The 19,862-nt window shown below is 48.9% G+C and overlaps 1 protein-coding gene across 1 annotated transcript in view; it reads right to left on the minus strand.

Annotated features, from left to right (window-relative positions):
• RPA1 (replication protein A1) overlaps positions 1 to 19,862 on the minus strand; it is a 216,070-nt gene that overhangs the window by 66,618 nt on the left and 129,590 nt on the right. The gene's annotated exons all lie outside the window — the stretch shown is intronic.

Genomic DNA, 19,862 nt, shown 5'->3' on the forward strand with positions numbered 1-19,862 from the left:
AGACAAGAACATCCTGGCTAGTCTGTTCGTGTCATCGATATTCATAGCCTCCCCCCCCCCGTTCCAGAGCTCCCTCTGGTCACGAGCTGCCCAGGGTCCGGAGGAAGCATTTAAAATAAGAATAAAGGGGCAGCTCTGAATACTCCCCCCCAACACACACACACACTGCTGTGCTTTGACAAAAGAGGACAGGCGGGGCTTCCGTGGGGCAGCCATTGAGAAGGCTGCCCCTCTTAGATGTCCACTGCTAAGCAAGGCGGTTAAGTAACTCAGGCCCTATTTTACAACCTTTTTTGCTAGGCTGCTAAGCAAATCACTGCAGTTGTTAAATGAATCGGGTGGTCATGAAATGGATACAAAATATGCATCGCTCGAGGTTCAATATTCAAGTTCGGTCTTCCTTAACAGCAGTACCAGGTCGGTGACTGGCCTGGTGTAAAGCCTCTTAACGAAAGTCTGTGTGTCATGACATGACTCTTGTGGCTTCGTGATCTGGACTTCAACTTGGCGAACTAGTCCATCAGAGCTGGGTAGAACTTGGTGCACAAGCCCTATGGGCCACGAGTTCCGATGCGCGTCCTTGTCTCTCAACAAGACAAGGTCTCCTTCTTCGAGGTTAGGCTCTTTGGTCTTCCATTTGCAGTGATCCTGTAGGGTAGACAAGCATTCTTGCTTCTGGCGCTTCCAGAAGGTGTTGGCGAGCAGTCGAACTTGTCTCCATTGTTGTTTATACATGTCTTTGTGAACAAACTTTCCTAATAGTGCTGGCCAATCACCTCTCTTCTGGGTTAGCAAGGTGGCCGGGGTGAGGATAGTTGGATTTTCAGGATCTGAGGAAACTGGAACCAAAGGTGGAGTGTTGATGGTACCTGCCACTTCTGCCATGAGGATCTCACGCGTCAGTGTGGGTGTCTTTGTCAACATGGAATCCAGGATTTTGTGGGCTATGCTGATCATGCGTTCCCATGCTCCTCCCTTGTGGGATGCATGGGGAGGGTTAAATGTCCATACACGGTTTTGACCCTTTAGATATTTGTCAATTAATGACTCGAGGTGAGTGCCTTCATCAATCTGTAATTCCTTGCAGGCTCCTACAAAGTGAGTTCCACGGTCAGATCTAAATACCTTGACTGGGCCTCTGTAGGCCTGGAACCTTCCTAGAGCGTCGATGAAGCAGGAAGTGTCCATGGATGCGATGACTTCAATGTGAACAGCTCAAACACTAAGACATGTGAAGAGGACGGCCCAACGTTTGCTGTTAGCTTGACCACCTCTGGTCTGACAAACAGTCATGGACCAAGGCCCAAAGACATCTAGGCCTAGGTTGGTAAATGGCGATCCAGGACTAAAGCGCTTGGGTGGCAGGTCAGCCATCAACTGGTGTTATGTCGTTCCCCCATTGTTTGCAACAATGCAGGCACCTGTACAAAATGGTAATGATGCACCTTTTGGCTCCCACAATCCAGAGTCCAGCAGCTCTAATGGCACCTTCTGTGAAGTGCCGGCCTTGATGGTGGACGGTTTCGTGGTAGTGTTGGACCAGCTGGTTTGTTACGTGTTGATGAGCGGGAAGGATGACAGGGTGCTTGATGTTTGGGGCTATTTTAGTCTTATCTAGACACCCCCCCCTACTTAAAGTAAGTCATGGCTATCAAGGAACGGGTTCAACTTCAGAGTGAACTAGACCCCGGGATAAGCTTCTGAGCTTTCAGACATTCGAATACTACCGAGTATACATCTTGTTGCACATTTCGTAGAATCCCTCTCTCGGCTTGGAGATAGCTGTCTGGAAACCTTATCTCACGATGCTCCAAGATTTACATTCCAGTGAGGAGCCTGGCCCGTCTGCTCATGCTGCAGATGAGACGCAGCTGGGTGGGAAGGCTGGGTTGGACTTGGAGGATGCACAGCTGTAGGACATGAGAGACGCCTGCAAACGAAGACAGGCCAGGAGAGTAGGCCAGAGGGAGGCAATGGGGCGACTCTGGAGAAGACATTGAGAAGCCATGCTTTGAGGACTGAATTACAAAAAGGGAATGTGTGGGCAGTGCTTGTTGCTGAAGGCAACTGTTGCAAAGTACTTCATGGGATCATGTTCTGTTGGTATTGCTGGTGAATACTTCTGTGTTTTGCATTGTGTTTCGTGTGGACAATTTTCTCCATTTGGATTGTGTTTTGTTGCCTTTGTTTTTGGACCACTTGGCAAGTTTGTTACCAATATTAAAAGGGGTTTTGTTTTGAGTCTCCAGCCTATTTGTCAAAAGGGGTTTTGTCCTTGTGCATTTAACAAGGACGTACATAAGCTGGGACAGAACATGATGTTCCAGTCCCTATGACTCAGGACCCTTTATCCAGATCGATTCTGCCAACTGTGTTGCAGAAATAGACCACGTAGCCTTGTCTGCTGGGTTCTGATCTGTTGGCACATACCGCCACTGCTCAGGACCTGAAGACCTTCTGATCCTTTCCACTCTATTGCTATCATAGACGTAGAAGTGTCTGCTTTGGTTGTGAATGTAGCCCAACACCATCTTGCTGTCTGTATGGAAGGTGGTGGGTTGTAGATCAAGGTTTATCATTTCCATTATCAGGACTGCTAGTTCTACAGCCAATATGGCACTGCAGAGTTGCCAGCTTCGCCTTCCCTATGATGAAATTGATGTGAATGTCGCTCTCCCCACCGTAAACTCTGATGTATCCTACAGCTGCTATTGTTTTCATTGACGCATCTGAGAAAACAGGCAACTCTTTCTTCGTTGCGGCAGCAGGTAAAATGGGATCATACATGCACTGCATGTGGACGCTTTGGAGACAACTTAGGGATGCACGCCATGTCTCCCAGTCTTGCATCTGTTCTGGCGGAAGTGGCTCATCTCAGTCTGTGGTGCTTTGGGAGAGCGCGCACAGAAGGAGCCTCCCTTGAACCATTACAGGAGCAGCAAACCCTAAAGGATCGAACAAACAATTCAGTGTTGACAGAACTCCTCTTCTTGTGAAGATGGTGTTCTGTGCCAGAGCTCTAAAGGTGAAGACATCTTTCTTCAAGTCTCAACACAGAGACTGCGTTGGATAAGAGGGGCATCTGTGCCAAAATCAAGGTCCTGTAATCCCTTAGCATGGTGTTCAGGATTCAAGGCTTCCAACACTTCTTCACTGTTGGATGCAATTTTGTGCAGCCTAAGGTTGGCTGCTGCTAGCATCTGCCATGTCCCTTTTAATAGGTTTATGGCTTCTACTGGAGTGGGTACAGATTTTAGGCCATTGTCTACGTAGAAATCCCATTCTATGAAGCATCTGGAGTCTGCACTGAATTTGGCTTCGCCCACACAAGTGGTGTGTTGCAGGCCATAGTTAGCAATTGCAGGGGAAGAACCATTCCCCAAAACGTGCACTTGCATTCTGTATTCTGTTATCTGTTGGTTGTGCTGTTCATCACTGAACCACAGGAAGCGCAGGTAATTGCGATGGTCTTCCCTGACGTAGAATGTCAGCCATGACTGCTATAGCTTCCTTTCTGAAGTTGTAGCACGTTCTGGTCATCCACGTAGGCTTTGACACGGCTGTATGAGCTTCCACTCTCTGGCCTTTCAAAATTGTGCATGAAGGTAGCACCTTCAACATCCATCTGTAAAGCTGCTGCCCTTGCTGCTCTCTCTGCTGCCTCCCATTCATGCTGTAGAAACTCAAGGCTGGCCTGAGGTTTGGCCACATGTAAAGCTGCTTCACCCTGAGTTTAGCAATTTCTTCCTTTTGCAGTTGCTCTGCTTTTGCCACACATAGAGTCACTTCAGCCACCACAGATTTGATTCCTACTTCTGCAGCTTGAGCGGCAAAGCTCTCTGCCCTTGAGACTCAGGACGAAGGGCTATGACGAGAAGATGCTTCAGAAGGACAGGAGGAGCCTGAGACAGAAGATTGCTGTGACACGCTGGTACACCCCTGAGACCGTTGTGACTTGAGACGAAAGGACGAGGCTTTCTTAGAGGAGTGAGAGGAAGCTACATGTGACCGCTGTGACGGAGCATGCAAATGATGGGTCACCTCGGACTCAGCCTTCTTTGCTCAGTGTGTCCTTCGCCTGAAGATCAGCTTGGAAAAGGTCTTTACTACTTTGTAGAAGCTTCTCATGATCTTTGTTTATCAGCTTGAGGTTGTCATGGTTCTGATTAATGAGACAGTTCAAACACCATTCAGGCATTGTTTTATCTAACGGTCTATAATAATGAGAAACGCGAAGCATCAGCACTCATGGATAGTTGCCAGAATCTGAATTCTCCTCCCCTTTACACATCATATCATACAGAATTGCCTCCCTTAATTACACGTCATGAATCACATTCACCAATTAGTTTAACACCCAAAGTTTCACTTCCCTTCTAAAGCGTGCTATTTCTTATCTTCTCAAAACATCCGGGTTGAATCTCTCCCTCGCTTTAGTGATTCAAAGCCAAACAGTTAAAGCAAAAGGCTGCCTCTTATATTGTCAGTGCAAAAACATCCAATGTTTGCAGCATTGACAGAGGTGTTGTATTTCTTCTTTGAGTGTTGGATTTCCTAGCTGCGACTGGACGTCTATGAGGCAGCGTTCAAAGCCCTTCCATCTCCTCTTCCAATGAGTGAATGCACTCGGGGGATGGCTCATCTGTGGAGGTGTCACAGAGTTTCTGCAACCTCTCCCAGGATTTTTTGTGACATTGATAGAACCTATCCCAATTCTCCATCAGGCTTCACTGCATGGCTTCATTAGGCTTTCTTTGTTGCCTCAAGACATAAGGTTTCTGAGATGTTTCTGCCTTTTCTAAATTTTGGACATCAGGGTCTGCACACAAGTTAGGTTTAGGTTAGGTTTATTAAATTTATATGCCGCCCTTCTCCCGGACTCAGGGCGGCTCACAACAATAAAATGTTAAAAGATATAAAGACAAAAATTAAAAGAGGATTAAACAATATAAGAAATAAGAACGATTTAAACCAATAAAAAAACCAAATTTAAAAACCAGGATCGGTCCAGGCCCGCTTGTTGGAACAACCAGGTCTTCAGGTCACGGCGGAAGGACCGAAGGTCAGGGGCCATCCGCAGCTCCGGAGGCGACTCATTACAGAGTGTCGGAACCCCCACAGAGAAGGCTCTCCCCCTGGGGGTCACCAGCTAGCATTGCCTGGCCGACAGCACCCTGAGGAGGCCGACTCTGTGGGAGCGAACTGGGTGATGGGAGGTTGACATTGGCAGCAGGTGGTCTCGCAAGTACCCCAGGCCTAAGCCATATGGGACTTTAAAGGTGATTATCAGCACCTTGAATCGCACCTGGAGGGCAACTGGAAGCCAATGCAGCTCGCGCAGGAGTGGTGTAACATGGGAGTATCAAGATACTCCCGTAAGCACCCGCGCGGCCGCATTTTGCACCAGTTGAAGCCTCCGGGCACACTTCAAGGGCAGCCCCATGTAGAGAGCATTGCAGTAATCCAGGCGAGAGGTGACAAGGGCATGAGTGACCGTACATAGGGCATCTCGGTCCAAAAAGGGGCGCAACTGGCGTACCAGGCGAACCTGTGCAAAAGCCCCCCTGGTCACGGCAGTTAGATGATCTTCCAAATTAAGCCATGAATCCAGGAGGACACCCAGGTTGCGGGCCCTTTCTGATGGGGGCAATAGCTCCCCCCCATCAGAAGAGATGGAACCTGTTGGACAGTACGAGATGCCGATATCCACAGCCACTCGGTCTTGGAGGGGTTCAGCCTGAACCTGTTCCTCCCCATCCAGACCCGCACCACCTCCAGGCACTGGAACATCACGTCAAGGGCATCACTGGGTTGGGTCAGGGTGGAGATAAACAACTGGGTATCATCGGCATATTGGTGATACCTCACCCCAAAGCCACGGATGATCTCACCCAGTGGCTTCATATAGATGTTGAACAGGAGGGGGGAGAGAACCGACTCCTGAGGTACCCCACAAGAAAGGGGCCTTGGGGTAGATCTCTGCCCCCCTGCCACTACAAACTGCGAACGGCCCGAGAGGTAGGAGGAGAACCACCGTAAAACGTTGCCTCCCACTCCCAACCCCTCGAGCCATCGCAGCAGGATACCATGGTCGATGGTATCAAAAGCTGCTGAGAGGTCAAGTAGGACCAGGACAGAGGAGCAACCCTTGTCCAGGGCCTGCCAGAGATCATCTACCAGTGCAACCAATACCGTTTCCGTGCTGTAACTGGGTCTGAAACTGGACTGGTATGGGTCCAGATAGTCCGCTTCATCCAGGAATTGCGGGAGCTGACGCACCACAACACTCTCAACAACCTTCGCTACAAAGCAAAGGTTGGAGACAGGATGATAGTTATTCAACAAGGCTGGGTCCAGAGCAGTCTTCTTGAGGAGGGGCCTTACCACCGCCTCTTTTAAGGCGGAGGGGAAGACACCCTCCATCAGTGAAGCGTTGACAACTGCCTGGAGCCAGCCCCCTGTCACCTCCCTAGCGGCCAAAACCAGCCAGGAGGGACATGGGTCCAATAAACAAGTTGCAGCGCTCAGCTTACGCATAATCCTGTCCACATCATCCGAAGTCACAGGGTCAAACTCACCCCAAATGGTATGACCAAGACCTGCCCTCTCCACTCCATCGGATTCCGCCCAGTCGGAGTCTAAACCAGTCCAGATCTGAGCGATTTTGTCCTGCTGATTTGTCCTGAACAAATTCCTCAGCCCTACCCTGCAAGGGGTCATCCCTCGGTCACTGGTTAAGCAGTGAGCGGGTCACTCTAAACAGGGCAGCTGGGCGATTATCTGTGGACGCAATGAGAGCGGAAAAGTAAACATGCTTTGCCGCTTCCATCGCCACTAGGTAAGACTTAAGACAAGTTCTTAGCCGTGTTCGATCAGATTCGGATCTGCTGGACCTCCAACAGCTCTCTAGGGGTCTTTTCCGGCGCTTCATCTCTCGGAGTCCCTCGGTAAACCAGGGGGCCACCCGGGATCTGCGCTGGGTCAGAGGCCGCAAAGGCACAACTTGATCCAAGGCCCCAGCAGCAGCCCTCTCCCAGGCTTCTACTAGGGCCTCGGCAGAGTCATGGGCAAGGGAAGCAGGAAATGTCCCAAGCTCCGTCTGGAACCTCTCAGGTTCCATCAGGTCCCTGGGGAAGAACCACCTGGTCAGTTCCACCTGCCACCAGCGGGGGGTGGTGTACTGAAAGTCTAGCTGGAGAAGGAAATGATCGGACCATGACAGGGGATGGATAGTTAAATCCCCCCTACCCAGATCATTAATCCACTGCCCAGAGATAAAAACCAGGTCGAGTGTGTGACCTCCATTATGAGTCGGGACCTGAATTATTTGAGTCAGGTCCATGGCCGTCATGGAAGCCATGAACTCCCTGGCCAACTCAGACGCCTCACCCGTGGAAGGCAGATTGAAATCCCCCAGAACTATAAGCCTGGGGAACTCAATCGCCAACTTGGGCAAGACGTCGAGGAGCTTGGGCAGGGCCAATGATACGCAGCTGGAAGACAGGTACGTAATCAATAGGCCCAACTGAACTCCAGGACCCCACTTCAAAAGGAGAGACTCACACCCGCCTATCTGAGGGACAGTGGCCACTCGCTGACAAAGACTCTCCCTAATAATAATTGCCACCCCCCCACCCCCTGCCCTGGCTGGTGAAGCAACCAGAAGCCCAGTGGGCATAGTTCCGAGAGGGGGACACCCCCCTCTTGGCCCAACCAGGTCTCCGTGATGCAGGCCAGGTCCGCGTTCTCCTCCTCAATAAGATCATGTATGAGGGGAGCCTTGTTCACCACGGACCTGGCATTGAAATAAACCAACCTGAGCCCAGGGTCCTGCAATCCTATGCCCCCGGGGGAGCAAGAAGAGCCACGAGGGCGGGAACAGGCAACCGCTTGAAGACAGCAGTGGCCCGTTCCCCAATTGCGATAGAGCCCTCTGCTCCCACACTCTCTGCCCCTCCCAATCACCGTCAAAATAGGAAGACCCTCCTCACTCAGAGCTGAGTCCGCCCCCAAGCCCCTACTCCCCCCCCACAACCATCCGATGGTCTGGACTGCAGTCTGGGTCGAACTCCCCCAAGTTCGTTCCAGATCCCTTATGCCTCCCCCCTCCCGGGTTCCCTTAAAACTTTATATAAAAATCTTAATAAAAATCCCCTCAGCCTCTTCTTTGAAGCATGCCATCTCTCAGGGTCCCACAACCTGTCATCAACAAAGTTCTTATGTAGGACAGATGGACATTCCTGCAAGAGGGGGGAATCTCGCAGCAAGTAAAGTTCTTCAAAGGTGTATGCTGGCATACAAAAGAAAGCGGTAACGGTAACATCGGGCAATGGAGGGTGGCAGTAGATGGAATCGATGAAAAGTTCAGTTGGCCAGTGGCAGGTCCCTAAGCTACAATCATGATGATAATAAAATAATCAACGGTGGCGACAGCAAAAGTCATAATGAAATAAAGGTGAGAAGTCCAGAAGTGGGGGGCAGCCCGATGACAATGCTGACGGACCCAAACCAAGTTGAGGTTATTTGGATGGACCAGCTCTTCTGGCCCATTAGAGGACTCTGCCATGACTAGGGAAGACTCAGAGGATTTCCTGGATATTTTAAAAGACTTCAGTAATTTTCACTCTTTGACCACCAGGGCACGATGTACGCTGGTAGCATAAATACAAGCCTGTTGTTTGCAGATTAGTCACCAGAGGGGGCTGTGTAGACTACACTTGGAAAAACTGGCTGCTGCCAGTTCCCTTCTGAAGAGGGATGCGAGGATAATTGTCCGCTTCCGGAATCTGTAAGCGTTAGAACTCCCGAGGTTGAAATCCCAATTTGGACTATAGGACCCTTGCAACTCTAAACGGAATTTGGCTTCGCTATTTCTCTTTAAGCAATAGTCAAGGGAACAGCTGAATAGCTGGCTTCAGTTAAATATAGGCTAGAATCATTTATCTCTCCTGTGAGCATTCCAATGCGAGGAAAACTGGCAGTTAGGAGAGCTTATCTGGTCATCAGGCTGGAACCACCTCAGCAGAGACTGCAGATGCCTCAAGACTGCCTTACCACCCTCAAAGACTTCAGAAGCAGAATGGTGGAGAGCTACCAGATCATCTGCTGCTGAGAATTTGGGTGAGTGGGAAGTCCTGTCTGCAGACCAGACAGCCCTCCAGCCCCAGGAGTCCCCTGTCAGGTCCTCCAGCCCCACCGAGAGAGAGAACCCCAGCCTGGCACCCCTGCAGCAAGTGGAACCCCCACAAGTGGAAGGCCAACAACCTCTGAGCTTGCAATAGGTAATAAAGGCCTTTCAACAGCTTGGGGTGGTGCAGAAGCCTGGAGATCAGTAGCTGGTGGGAGGACGACCACAGCAAGGAGATTGGTCACCGCCCCCAAATGTACAGCAACCGCTGAGGGGCCTGCAAATGAGGGAGATCCAGCAGCAATCCCCACCCATCCAGCAACCGTTCAGGGGCCTACAGCAGCAGGGGGCATGGCCACAGGACATGAACGTGCAACCCCTAGGCATGCAGCAACAGTCTTGATGGGACCAGCAGCAACTGGGGATGCAACAGCCACAGTGGGGAGCCCAGAAGCTAGTGATTGATCCATCTTTCAGGGCAACCTTCAATGGAGACCCAGAGAAGCTGATTTTCTTTCTCAACCAAGTGCTCTCTCATTTGAACCGCTGTGCCTACCTCTACCCAGACCCAGCTGCTATGGTTGACGTGATTGCATTCAGCCTAGCAGGAGAGGCATCTGAATGGCTGAATAATTTATACAAAGAGCAAGCCCCTGAATTGGAGGACCACCAACTTTTCCTCCTAGGACTGAGAGAAAGATTTGAAAACCCGTCCATTGCCCTAAAAGCAGAAGAACAAATCAATAAGATAAAGCAAGCCAGCCGGCCTGCCCTGGAGTATGTACGAGAGTTTCGCAAGATAGCCGGTTGGCTAGAGAGGTGGCTTGAGAAGTCCATACTCCATCACTTCAGGGAAGGGTTGAACGACCACCTCTCTCAGGCCTGCATCTATTTAGCAATACCTGATCAGCTGCAAGAATGGTACTAGACAGTGGTAAAATTAGACGTTCATCTCGCCTGTTATAAGAAGCCTCCCCCACCTGAAGCCGAGCCGAGGCCAGAACAACCCGAATGGCAATCATCCCCACAAAAACCTCCACCTACTGTTATGGCTGAAAGACCCAGGCCACCTGGAGGCCTGTCAATTAAGTTTTTCTGGTGCAGACAGCAGGGACATCGAGCAGCGAATTGCCCAGTCCCCTACCCCAAATTGCAGAATAGACCAGGACCAGCAGTAAGAAAGAAACCTGCACAGAGGCTAACAAGAGAGAAACCCAACCGGATCACGCAGGAACCTGTTGCCCAGGTCACATCCCCCACACGGCAGGACGCCGGGACTCAGGCTGGATCTGCCCCCGTTATACCCTCTTTCGACAGCGATGATGAAGGAGACAATGACCCGATGGTGAGCCGACACGCCCCACCTTTCTCACTACCTGCCAAGCTCATAATCCCTAAGTCGGGTACACAGGTAGATTTAAAGACGCTAGTTGATTCTGGATGCTCCCAATGCATCATTAGCTTGCCATTTGCCATGAAACTGGGCGTACAATCAAAACTGCTCATTGCTCATGGCTCCCTGATGGGAGGGACCTTAGTCACAGAATTAATGCATCCCCTATGCCTAGAAATAGATGAAATGACTTTGGCTGTGATCCTAAGATTAGCCTGGTTGGACAAATGGAAGCCATTTATCTGGTGGGAGAAAGGAATGAGAACTGTGAGACTACCTATAGGGCCTAAACCTCCCACTGATTCAACAGATGTGGCAGGACAATTTAGGCCACCAAGTGAACAAACACACATGGCTGCCTCACCGCCACCAGGCAAACCAACCTTCCCCAGTGAGTACCAGGACCTGGCAGGGGCATTTAGAGAGAAAGAATGTGACACCCTGCCCCCTCACAGACCCAATGATTGTTCTATTGAACTGTTGCCAGAGCCAAACTCCTGCAATCAAGAAGGTACGCCATGTTCCCCCTTGAAATGGAGGAGATGCAACAATACGTAGACAAAAACCTAGTTAGGGGGTTCATTGAACAAACCAAGTCTACTGTGGGAGCCCCTGTGTTGTTCAAAGAAAAAGAAAATGTGTCCCTTCGTCTCTGCATAGACTATAAAGGCCTTAATGCGGTGAGTGTGGAGAACAAATACCACCTACCCCTCCTGAAAGACTTGTTAACCCACCTAGCTAAGGGGAGTATTTTCATGAAATTGGACCTGAGAGAGGCATACTACCGGGTGAGAATGAAAGAGGGAGACAAGTGGAAAACTCCCTTTAACTGTCTCTTGGGAAGCTACCAATTCAAAGTCATGCCATTCAGGCTGCAGGGGGCCCCATCCGTATTCATGCAGCTGATTAATGAGGTCCTACACGATCACTTATACAAAGGTGTTCTGGTGTGTCTTGATGACATCTTGATATACAGCACAAATATGACTGATCATATAAAGCTAGTGGGAGAGGCGTTAAAAAAGACTTCCAAAACCTATAAAAAACAGGGTGATCAAAAGAGGGCTCCCCAAAGAATATTCCAAGTTGGGGAAAAGGTTTATCGGTCGACTAAATATTTACGCCTCAAATTACTCAGCAAGAAATTAGGACCAAAATTCTTGGGGCCTTTCCCCATCGTAAGGATCATCAACCCTGTCACAGTAGAATTAAAACTCCCTAGGCTTTTAGGGAAAGTTCACCCTGTCTTCCATTGCAGCCTGCTGAAACCTTTTCGGGACTCCACCTTAAGACCTCCCCCTAAGAAGGCACCTAGGCTCCTCGTAGTAGTGGGTCAGACACGCTATGAAGGGAAATGTATTCTTGACTCTAGAATTTTTAAAGGGAAATTGCAGTACCTAGTACAATGGAAAGGGTACTTGCTGTCTGAAGGTACCTGGGTGAAATCTAGCAATGTGAAGGCTGACCGACTCACCAAAAAGTTTCATGAAAAAATGGGACCTTAGAGGTCATCTAGTCAAACCCCCTGCTCAGGCAGGAAACCCTATACCATTTCAGACAAATGGCTGTCCAGTCTCTTCTTAAAAATCTTCCAGTGTTGGAGCATTCACAGTTTCTGGAGGCAGGTTGTTCCACTGGTTAATTGTTCTAACTGTCAGGAAGTTTCTCCTTAGTTCCAGGTTGCTTCTCTCCTTTATTAGTTTCCATCCATTGCTTCTTGTTCTGCCTTTGGGCGCTTTGGAGAATAGCTTGACTCCCTCCTCTTTGTGGCAGCCCCTGTGAGGTGTTCTCACAATGAATCGTTAAAGGTGCTTCCAAGCAAAGGCATCACGCAGAGATGCAATCATATTAGCTTTATTCATGATAGATCAAAGAGAAAGAGATACTTGGCATGAAAGCATTCATGCCTGCATGTGAGAGAGAAATAAAATAAAACAAGCTAACATTACATGACTAAAAGAAGGACTAAGAACTAGAAGGAGGAAATGGAGACTAGAAGCTAGAAGCTAGAACAAAGGACAGCCCCTCGTGCAGAGGTATTTATGGGGGGTCTTGGTCCCTCCCTGACCATAAAACACTATCACCAATGGGGCTGTGGGTCCGAGACCCTTGGCTCATCAGTGGAAGCAAAGAAGCCTCTTTGCCTCCATCTGATGACCCTTTTGGGGAACTGCCAATGGCTGGCACTAAACATCTAACAATTCCCCTTCTTGCCAGCCAATGACAGGGACCAGTGAATGTATGTGAGGGGCGAGCAGGTGTCATAGACATGCATGAAAACATTCAGAAGGCCAAACACAAACGCTTACACAGAAGGTTGTGCCGATCAATGGGAACAGGCTTGGTAAACAGATCAGCTATCTGGTCAGCTGTATTACAGTGCTCAACATGTATAAATCCCTTTTTGGTAAGCTGCCTGACATTTTTGTAGCGTATGTCTATATGGCGAGATCTAGATCCTACTGCATAAGCCTCCGAGATTGCAATGGCAGCTGTGTTGTCGTCTAGAATTTGGATGGGCAGAGGGGGAGATGCCCAGATGCTTGTTATCAGCTCATTGAACCAAGTCAAATCATTGGCCGTGTCTGACAGGCTGGCATATTCAGCCTCGGCCGTGGAGCAAGAAATAAATTTTTGCTGCCTAACATTCCAATGTACTGGGCAGCCATTTAGCAATATGAGGAAACCGGAAGTGCTCCGTCTAGTTTTGGTGTCACCAGCCCAGTCTGCGTCTGAGTAAGCGGAGAGCTGGGCCGTCTTCCCCTTCTCTGGTTCTAGCATAAGGAGGGCATCAGCTGTGCCCTTTAGGTATCTAAGCACCCTTTTAACAGCAGTCCAGTGGAATTCTTTTGGGTGTTCCACATGCCTGGACAATAGATTCACAGCTAAAGCTATGTCAGGTCTGCTCCAATTGCTGATGTATAGCAAGGAGCCAATCACAGATCTGTAAAGCGTGTTATCTGTGAACTCAGGACCGTCCTTATGGGTGTGGTTGTAAAAATCGGTTTGCATTGGGCTATGCGTAGGATTAGATTCTGTCATTTTGCATTTGGCCAGTAATTCCTCTATCTTTTCTTTTTGAGATAGAGCGAACCCCCCTTTAGTGGCCAAAATATGCACACCCAAGTACTTGTCAACCCGCCCCAAAGACTTCAGAGTAAACTTTTCTTCCAGGGCCTTGGCAAATTCATCACACCCTTTCTTGTTTGGCCCGACATATAATAGATCGTCCACATAAACTAACACCCGTTCTGTGGTACCCTTGGAATTACGTGTGAAAACACATTGATCTGCATTAGATGTATGGAAACCAACTTGTTCTAAACTCTTTCTAAGACAGTCATACCATAATTTCCCTGACTGCTTAAGACCATATAACCCTTTGTGAAGCAACCATGTATTTTCCCCTTCTTGCTGGTAGCCAGGTGGGGCCCTCACGTAGATCTGCCGGTCCAATTTGGCATGGAGGTAAGCCGTCTGGATGTCGAATTGGAAGACTTCTTCTCCCAGAGCGGCTGCAGTCACGAGGGCGGCCTTGACGCTCTCTGCCCGGACGGTTGGAGAGTAAGTCTCCGAGTAGTCTTCCATATAACGCTGAGCGAAGCCCTGGGCTACCAAACGGGCCTTATACAGGTAGAGGCCATTGGCAAGTGGTTTTGCCTTGTAAACCCACCTTGTGCCAATGACTTTCCTCTCCTTTGGAGGTTGTTGGGGGGTGAAGACCTTAAGTTGTTTCAGGCTCTGCATTTCCTTCTCCATCGCGAGCTGCCATTTCTCTTGCTCTTCGATGGGCAGCTCCTGGATGTCAGAGAAGGATTTTGGGGTGACCACAACGCTGTTGACAGACGCTATGTGGCCAATGTCAATTCTCTTTGGCGGGACCCCCTTGTTGGACCGCTTTGACCTCCTTACCTTCTGCCACTCACCGCTCTTTTCTTCCGCGGGTCTCTGAGGTGTCGCTGGGGGTGAAGACGGCGTGTCTTCCTCCGTGGGACTGGACGCATCTTCATCTTGTTCCTCACTTTCGTCGGTGGCAGGGTACGGGGTCGCCTCTGGTGATGTCGCGGTTGGTGTGTCCTTGCTGGGTCGGTTGGCATATGGGCTCAGATCATTTGAGTGGATCTGGGTCCAATTGGAATCCTCTTCGAAAGAGGCAGATTGGGAAGTCACAGGCCTGCCCCCTTCTCCCAGGAAACGATAGGCCTTGGAGCCAGGAGCATAGCCCAAGAACCTTAGTCTCTGAGAAACAGGTTTCCCCTTCTTCCGCAGCTGCTTGGGGATATGCACCCATGCATAGGAACCAAACACACGCAAATGTGCCAGATTTGGTTTCCTACCGTGAACCAGGAAATATGGGGTCTGGGGTCACAACACTGCTCCAGGTGCGGTTTAAAGTGTAATTGGCATAATGAATTGCCTCCCCCCAGTATGATTCTGCGACACCCGCGTCTGCAATCAGACTACGCATCATGGTTTGCAGGATTCCATTCCTTTTCTCAGCTACACCATTTTGCGACGGGGTGAACGGTGCAGTTAGAAAATGGCAGATGCCCTTATGCCTTACCCAGTCTCGGAACTTCTGAGACATGAACTCAGCCCCGCGATCGCTCTGCAATTGTGCGATCTTGGTCTTGTACTGGGTCTCTACGAAGTTGTACAGCGACTTTATGGCGTCAAAGGCTTCAGATTTCTCTGTGAGAGTATACACGTGACCGTAACGTGAAAAATCATCAACGGCAGTGAGAAAATACCTTTTCTTTCCTAGGGATGGTGTAAAAGGCCCAACCAAATCAACATGTACTAGTTGGTAAGGGAATTGAGTCTTACAGAATGACACCTTTGGTATTGGAGCAGCCTTCCTCTTTGTTTTCTTGCAAACGGCACAGTCCAGAAACACGTCACAGTCCTTGAGCTGGACTCCCTCAGCAAATTCTCCCATCTTTTTAACCACAGGGAAGCTTGCATGACCCAGCCTTCTGTGCAATAAGTGGGCGCACTTATCATGAATTGGCTTTCCCATTGACACTCTCTTGGCTCTGGTTGCTTTGAGTGTTGCTGTAGGTGCCTGCTGAGATTCAGGCTCCTTGCCCACACTGCCCTTGGAAAGCCTTGGGGCAGGTTGTGGTGGCTTGGGAGAAAAATATGGCAAGCCATTTATTATTGTAATATTTCCAATGACCTTCTGGTCTCGGGTGACATGACCTCCCCCCTTGCGAAATAGGACTTCCACTTTGTCATCGTCACACAATTTGGTGATGCTCAAAAGGTTGTTGGCTATAGAAGGCGCGTGCAAGACACCCTCTACTTTTCCAAGTCCAGGTACAGAAACGAAACCCTCCCCAACAACTGAAGCAGTATCACCGTTTGCAACCTTGACAGATGAGGTAATTTTCTTTAACCTTTTAAAACCTTGACTCATATTAGTAATGTGAGAAGAAGCTCCAGAGTCCAGTAACCATAAGTCAGTGGAGCTATCAGCCTTTGTTGTGGGGGTGAGGGAACAAGTATGCAGTGAATTTCCCTTGCCCCTGCCATGCCCCCTTCCTCCCCCTTTGCCTCTTACTTGATTGGGACCACGTTTAGGGGCTTGATGTTGATGGGGGCAGTCTTTCTTGAGGTGCTCCTCAGAGCCACAGATGAAACATTTAAGCAGAGCATTAATTTGCTCTGAGTTGTGGCGCCCCCTTCTGGCTTGCTGAGTGGTGACTCTAGCGTATTCTCCAGCATTTCTCCTTCTCCGATCTTCTTCAATTAGTCTCCCTGTGAGGTAGGACAGATTTATGTCTTCCCTCTTGACCGCTTGAAACAATGAAATTGCTCCAACTCCTGTCTAGAGAAGTAAAAATTATGGAGAGCATGCTCACATCAGACACAGGAAAATCTCTGGAAATCAATTCTGCCCTGAGTGCCTTTAATTTTGCAAGATGTTCAGGCATGCTGGCACCAAATTTCAGTTTGGTTGTATAAAGCTCAGTTGTATATCTGGTGATGGAACCAATGGTATCGCTGTTGAATAATTTGAATAACAGTTCCCAGACCTGAGCAGCTCTGAGACCAGCTGGGATGCTAGGGAACAAGTTATTATCCAGGGAACTGAGTAGAGCAGAATAAGCCTGCAAGTGTCGCAGCTCTTCTTGACGTCCCCATGGGGGAGGGGGTGGTTTTCGAACCATTTGTAGAATCCCATGCTTTAAGAGATATAGCTGTATATCTTTACTCCAACTGCTATAATTTTCTCCCGCTATTTGCAGTTTTTTAAAATCTCTAGGAAGGTCTGTGACTAGAAACTCGGACCCATATTCAAAGAATTCTGAAATGTCCATTGATGTAAAAGGAAGCGGAAAAATGCTTACTCCTGAAGCCGTTTCTTCAGTAATCCTTTCTTGAATATTTATTGACTCCAGATGGGTGTGCCCGGAGACCATGTGATCAGGGGGAGGGCATTGTTCAGGGTTTCTCCCTTCTTCCCATGAGGCATTGGGGGGGCGGAGCCCAGATTTACCAGCCCGGGGTTGTTTGAATGGATCCTCCCGAGAATTAAAACCACATGGATTTTTATCAATGCCTGTTTTGCCCTGAGGAGCCCATTGCTGGTCCTGAAGACCTGAAGAGAAGGTGGGAGACCGCAGGGGTTGATTGTGGGGAGGCTGCAGGCTGGATTCCCCCCGGCAGTTGGGCTCTGGGGAGAGGATGGGAGGCCTTGGAGGGGGGGTGGGCACCCCTGATGTCTGTTTGGCCGCTGTCTTGCTAGCCTCTAAGGCAGTGGCCAGAGCTTGCATGGCTGTCTGGAGAGCCGTTGTAACAGTTTTGGCTGGACAGACATCATTGCTATCATAGCATTTTAGGCTTTGTGGTGGGGAAAACTCAGGAATATGCATGCTGTCTTGCTCGGATGCCAGGAATTGCATGTCATTCAGGATGGATGCCAGGGAGTGCTGGCTATTTTGGTTGGAAGCCAGGGATTGCTGGCTTTCCAGACTTAAAGAAATCAAGTCTTTGTTAGACCGTGTGGGCTTATAGGGGGCTGCCATCTTGTTTCCTGTTCCAGACCACGTGGGCGGAGCCATCTTGTTTCCGCTTGCCCCCGGAAGCTGTAGCTCACGGCTGGGAGGGGGGGTTCCCGCCAAAAGCCCTGGGGTCCCGGGGTCACTAAAGGAGGCGGGCGCCATATTTGGGGGCCTCGTGGTCTCTAGGGAGAGGCTCACCAGGGGTTCTGAGGCTTTCTGGGCTGTTTCCTGGGCTGCTGTCCCCCTCCCTTTCCCCTGCATTGCAAGGATCTCTTTAAGCAGCTCTTCATGTTCCTGTGCAGTCAGTTTACTCACGCGGCGTTTGGTTTCAGCTAGGTCCGTCTCTGCAGCATCTGAGCAGCCTTGGACAGTTTGCAAACCTTGTATGCTCTCCTCTGTGGCGTTCAGTTGTAGAGAGGCATGTGAAGGGGTCCTGGACGCTCTGCTGGATCCTCTGACGGAATGAAGGTCATTTGCACTCTCATCTGCAGCTGAGGTTGCTTCAGGGACTGAAGTCTTGGATGTAGGCATCTTTGATTGATGACTCCTGGTAACGATCTGGGATCTCCGGCCATCCATTTCAGTTTCAAATTTTCTGCAAGCTTGGAAGCTTTCCTTTAAACCATCCTCTGCTACCAACTTGTGAGGTGTTCTCACAATGAATCGTTAAAGGTGCTTCCAAGCAAAGGAATCACGCAGAGATGCAATCATGTTAGCTTTATTCATGATAGATCAAAGAGAAAGAAATACTTGGCATGAAAGCATTCATGCCTGCATGTAAGAGAGAAATAAAATAAAACAAAACAAGCTAGTATTACATGACTAAAATAGAGGTTAGGAGTAGAGATAGAACTGGAACAAAGAAGAGAATCAGAGACTAGAAGTAGAACCAAGAGCAGCCCCTCGTGCAGAGGTATTTATGGGGGGTCTTGGCCCCTCCTCGACCATAAAACACTCTCACCAATGGGGCTGTGGGTCTGGGACCCTTGGCTCATCAGTGGAAGCAAAGAAATCTCTTTGCCTCCATCTGATGACCCTTTTGGGGAACTGCCAATGGCTGGCACTAAACATCTAACAGCCCCTGAGATATTGGAACACTGCTATCATGTCCCCCCTTGTCCTTCTCTTTGTTAAACCAGACATACCCAATTCCAGCAGCCGTTCCTTATATGTTTTAGTCTCCAGTCCCCTAATGATCTTTGTTGCTGTTCTCTGTACCCTTTCTAGAGTCTCAACATCTTTTTTACATCGTGGTGACCAAAACTGTATGCAGTATTCTTAGTGTGGCCTTACCAAGGCATTGTAAAGTGGTATTAATACTTCACGTGATCTTGATGCTATTCCACTGTTAATGCACCCTAGTACTGTGTTGGCTTTTTTGGCAGCTGCAGCACAATGCTGGCTCATATTTAAGTGATTGTCCACTAGAACTCCGAGATCCCTCTCAGTTACTACTATTGAGCAAGGTACCCCCTATACTATACCTGTACATTTGGTTTTTCTTGCCTAAATGTAGAACCTTACTTTTTTCACCATTGAATTTCATTTTCTTAGATAGCGCCCAGTATTCAAGTCTGTCCAGATCCTCCTGTATCTTAAGCCTGTCTTCTGGAGTGTTGGCTATTCCTGCCAGCTTGGTGTCGTCTGCAAATTTGATGAGTTCCTCATTTATCCCTTGGGCCAAATCATTGATGAAGATGTTAAAGAGCACTGGGCCCAGAACAGAGCCCTGGGGCACCCCACTACAAACTTCCCTTCATGTAGATGTGGTTCCATTCCGGACCACATGCTGAGTAAGGCCGGTCAGCCAGCTACGAATCCATCTGGTGGTGATGCTAACTACTGTAACCCACATTTTTCTATGTTATCAAATAGAAGGTTGTGATCTACTTTATCAAATGCCTTACTGAAGTCCAAGTAAATTATATCCACAGCATTCCTCTGATCCACTAATTCTGTCACTTGGTCAAAGAATGTAATAAGATTTGTCTGGCATGATCTGTTTTTGACAAACCCATATTTTTTACATTTTGAAAGAACCTTTTTTTGTTATTGTTGACTTTTGTCACAAGCCTTAGTTCATTTTGAGCCTTAGCTTTCCTCACTTCATCTTTGCAGGCTTGGGCTATTTGCTGATAATCCCTGACATATGCGTTTGCTTACATTACAGGATCTATTCTTGTTTAAGGGGGTCTGGATGTCTAAGTGGCAAACATTGGATGTTTTTGCTTTGACAATATAAGAGGCAGCCTTTTCCTTTAAATTGTTTTGCTCTTAGAATTAGAAGAAGCTGGGGGGAGGAGAATGTTTTCCCTGGTTGTTTTTAATAAGATAA

This window comes from Vipera ursinii (assembly GCF_947247035.1).
Source record: "Vipera ursinii genome assembly, chromosome: 1".
Lineage (NCBI taxonomy): Eukaryota > Metazoa > Chordata > Lepidosauria > Squamata > Viperidae > Vipera > Vipera ursinii.